Genomic DNA, 4,827 nt, shown 5'->3' with positions numbered 1-4,827 from the left:
CTGGGGAGCTGTTCCCGGAGACCAAGTGCGCCTGCGCAGGCCGGCGCGGCAGCTGTGGGAGCTGTTCCCGGGAATCAATTGCGCCGGCGCGGCTGCTGGGGGAGCTGTTCCCGGGAACCAGTTGCGCCTGCGCAGGCCGGTGGCTGGCGGAGCTGTTCCCGGGGACCAAGTACGCCTGCGCGCTGCAACAACAGCTGAGCATGGAGTCTCTGGAATGTGCGGGGTCGCAGTACGCTCGCGGCCTTCCGTGAGAGGTGGGCGCCGGAGGGACTGGAGTGCATTATCACCCCTGGCAACCAAATTTTTATTTGATTTTATATGATTTAAAGTTTAATTTGCTTTAATTGCCGGATTTTAGTGTCCCCCCTCCCCTTTTATAGGGGGCACTTGTAAAATATATGATTTTAAAGCCCAAAAAAAACACAAAAACCCCCCCCCCAAAAAAAGGGCATTTGAAAAGTGTCTGGAGTGTCCCCCAGATCGGGGGGGGGGGGGCACTTGATCTAACTTAATTTTGTCTCCTTTTAAAAGAGTTGTGCGGGGTCGCTGCAAAACCGGGTTCGAAACTCGCAGTGCAAATGTGCAGCATTAATTGCACTAATGTAACACTAGTTAGACCACACTTGGAGCACTGTGTACAGTTCTGGTCGCCATATTACAAAAATGATAGGAGGCACTGGAGAGGGTGCAGTGAAGATTTATTTACAAGGATGATACCAGAAATGCTAGGTTGTACCTATCAGGAAAGGATGAACAGGCTGTGCCATGTATAATGAAAGTCTCTGTACTGTTTAGTAACTTGTAAAGAAATGTAAATGTATTCTCATCCGTTTCGTGTACTGCCTTCATCGGCATAGTGCTACATGTAACGTGATTCGTGATCGGCATTGAAATCTATCCTGGAATGTAATGTAAACCTGTTCTTACCTGCTCCATGTAATACCCTTATTTGCACAGTACTACATGTAACGTGATTTACGGATTGTACTAAACTGTACCTTGAAATGAAATGCACTCTGGTGCATTGTATGGAACTGCTGTCAGCATCCAAACGAATTGTATGGAATTGCTGACCACAAGATACTGAACTATTTTCCAATGTATTGTGAACATTTTATATGAATAAAGTATATTTTTGGAAAAAAAAGGATGAACAGGCTTGAAAAGAGAAGGCTTGAGGGGTGACCTAATAGAGGTATTTAAAATGATGAAAGGTTTTGATAGAGCGAATACAGAGAGAATGTTTCCACTTGTGGGGAAGAGCAAAACTAGAGGCCATCAATATAAGATAGTCACCAAGAAATCCAATAGGGGATTCAGCAGAAACGTTTTTACCTGAAGAGTGGTGAGAATGTGGAACTCGCTACCAATGGGAGTAGTTGAGGCGAATAGTATCGATGCATTTAAGTGGAGGTTGGATAAGCACACGGGGGACAAGGGAATAGAGGGTTGTGCTGATAGAATTAGATGAGTTTTGAGGAGGGGTGTGATGAGCTATGAAAGGAAGTGGGAACAGAACCGGAAGAGAGGGGAAACCACTTGTAATGTCAGCTGGCGCAAGAACCAGGAACAGATGGTTGGTGAGAGCGTCTGATGGGGCAGTTCGGTTGCTACTCATGAGGTAGCAACAAGTGCCATGATAGGACTTTAGGCAAGTGCCAAGAGGGGGAGGGGGCAGAGGGTAGCTGTAGGTTTGGGCTTCTCCTTTTTGCACTGTTCTCCCTCTTCCCCCAATGTGTTTACAGCTACAAAAAATGTGTTTGATTTCCAGTAATTCCTGCAATGATACCACTGCTTTCCATTGACTCGCTGACATTGTCTGTGTGAAATTACGGATCTCAGACAATATTTGTAAGGGACCCCAGGATTATGTTGGGAATTACAGGAATTTCCCCACACAAGTTTAAGAATCTGTTAAATGCTTATTGATCAGCTATGTGGTAAAATAATTGTATCCAAGTCCAGCAACAGTGTCGCTACAATTGTTACTGTTGGTCTGTATAAAACTTGTTCATGTGTACGTGTGATTAGCTTTTACAAATCTTCTCAATACAATGTTTGAACAGGGATTACGGCTGTAAATCTGTAGTGTGTTATTATTGTACGTGGTCGATATACTGAAGCTGTGCACTGTTGTCTCTTTCAGCTCAGGGCTGATGTGGTCCCAAAGACTGCAAGTAAGTCCCAGGAACTGACTGTTGAGCTGAAGAAAGTCTCAGTTGTATCGATGTCTGGTCTTACTCTGAATGGCTTTGTTACAGAAAACTCCCGTACGTTGTGCACCGGTGAGAAGGGTTTTGGTTACAAGGACTCCACATTCCACAGAATCATTCCTGACTTCATGTGCCAGGTGAGGAGCAACTTTATTTTGCGAATATTTGGAATGTCTCTGTGCTTGTAAATGACTAATGACATGTTCCATTTTCAATTGTACAGGACGGTGACTTCACAAATCACAACGGCACGGGTGGAAAGTCCATCTACGGGAACAAGTTTGCGGATGAGAACTTCACACTGAAGCACACAGGGCCTGGTAAGTAGGATGCTTGGCATATTGGTATGATGTGTTTCAGGAGTGGGGTGGAAGAGTGGAGGAGGTAGGAGGAAGGGAATGTTGAGGGGCTGGATTCATTGGGGTGAAGGACGAGGTGGGGGGGGGGGTGGTGGGGGGGTAAGGGAAGAGGTGCGAAGCTGAAGGCAGGGAGATGGAATATTATCAAATATTAGAGAATTCCCAAGTAAATTATACTGAAGCCAAAGTCATAGTTTTTGAGACATTTCTGACAAGGTGCCATATATAGGCAACTCTTTATTTCTATATGAATAGTTCTGCTAATCAAATTGTTACTTTCAGTTTTAAGTGGCTACATTCGCTACATTTTTGAACGGCATCATCTGTTCATTACACTTACTGAAAATATGACAAGTCTTAGCTGGGCTAATAATGTTTCTAAGGTGTAGATGACCAATATATCCATGTCTTGGGACTTGGGACTTTTCAGGTTTACCCAAGTTTTGGATAAGCTGCATCTGTTGTACTTGAGATGCCACACTTCAACTAAACAACTAAACGGTCTCTTTTATTAAAAAATGGAGGAAAATAGAGATCTGGTTTCTGCTGGCTTTCATTGGCATTACCTGGCCTCCCCCCAGGGTATGAGCCAGGCATTAGAAGTAGTTACCAATCTGCGGAAATGGTACATGTGACTTCATAATTTGGGGTCTGGACAGAGTAGATAGAGAAGCTGTTCCTCATTGGCGGAGGGGTCGAGAACCAGAGAACACAGATTTAAGGTGATTGGCAAAAGAACCAAAGGCAACACAAGAAAAAGCGTTTTTTACACAGCGAGTGGTTAGGATCTGGAATGCACTGCCTGTAAGGGTGGTGGAGGCAGACTCAATCACTGCGTTCAAAGGTGGGTTGGATAAGTACTTGAGAAAATAATTTAAAGGACTATGGGAAGAGGACGGGGGAGTGGGATTAGCTGAGATGCTCTTGCAGAGAGCTGGCATCGGCTTGATGGGCCGAATGACCGCCTTCCGTGCTGCACCCATTCTATGACAATCTGACTATTTACAAGTACCTGAGTCGTTTTAAATGGTTGTTGTTTTTAAACACAGCTCCATCTTTGCTAAACATCACAACAGTGCTGTAGACCTCAACCTTGCCTGTGAGAACCACTATTGGGGATCAAATAGTGGGTGTTTACCTGGGAAGTGCAGATATGGTAATATAGTGAAAATATTCAGCAACCTGATTTTTGAATAGCAAACAAAAGCAATTGTTCAGCTTAATCTTTACCTATAACAAACCTGGGCCTTTATGCTAGCAATAAGGGAAAAGAATATAAGGGGGCTTTGGAGGAGTTTGTTACTTGGATTTATTGCTTTCAAAATCCTTCTGTTGTATTTCTACCCACTTTCAAAATTGCCTGCAAACCTAATTCACTGACTGTCAGTCATCTCTCCCCCCCCCAACTCCTGTTCTTTCTCCCAAGCCCAGAAATGCATTTTTACATTTCATTACCCGAAAGGCACCATCTTAGTGCAAATTGTACAGGAGAGGAAGCTGAACACATTTATGGAATGTTTACTTCTTGTCATCTTACTGCAGGTATCCTGTGCCTGGCCAATGCTAGGCCCGATACGAATGGATCCCAGTTTTATATGTACTGAAAAAACTGAGTGGTAAGTGTATGGTGACTTAGTATTCTCTCTCCAATTATTCACTGGAGGATTCTGTGGTTACTAATGTCTGTTGTTGTTGAATCTTGCAGGTTGGATAGAAAGCATGTTGTATTTGGTTCTGTGACAGAGGGAAAGGAAGATGGAAGGGTACGGCAATGTGACAAAACCAACAAAAATGTTACCATCGCTGATTGTGGACAGCTGATCTAATTCTTTTTGCAAATGAAATTATACAAAATAAATAAAACTTGATCACTTGCATTTTCAGTTTTTTTGCTTTGCACATATTTTTTTAAAGACAAATTGCTTTACACCACTGTATTCTGTCAGCTGAGTTCAACTATAGTGCCTCAAACAGGCAGATAACCTTTAACGTAGTAAAATGTCCCAAGGCGTTTCACAAGAGCGTAATCAAACAATATTTGTCACTGAGCCACATAAGGAGACATTAGGACAGCTGCCCAAAGGGTTAATCAAAGAGGTAGGTTTTAAGGAGCCTCTTAAAGGAGGAAAGAGAGGTCGAGAGGTTTTAGGAGGGAATTCCACAGCTTGGGGCCTCGGCAGCTGAAGGCACGGCCGCTAATAGTGGAGCGATTAAAATCGGGGATGCTCAAGAGGCCAGAATCGGAGGAGCGCAGA

General features: G+C 43.8%; 1 pseudogene; it reads left to right on the top strand.

Annotated features, from left to right (window-relative positions):
* The first annotated feature begins 471 nt into the window (after nt 1-471).
* LOC139234678 (peptidyl-prolyl cis-trans isomerase-like) lies at nt 472-4,458 on the top strand (annotated as a pseudogene).
* Nucleotides 4,459-4,827: the final 369 nt, after the last annotated feature.

Source organism: Pristiophorus japonicus, chromosome 22 (assembly GCF_044704955.1).
Source record: "Pristiophorus japonicus isolate sPriJap1 chromosome 22, sPriJap1.hap1, whole genome shotgun sequence".
In the NCBI taxonomy this organism is placed as follows: domain Eukaryota; kingdom Metazoa; phylum Chordata; class Chondrichthyes; family Pristiophoridae; genus Pristiophorus; species Pristiophorus japonicus.
Note: the sequence above shows the minus strand (reverse complement) of the source record. Positions and strands in the feature narration are given on the sequence as shown.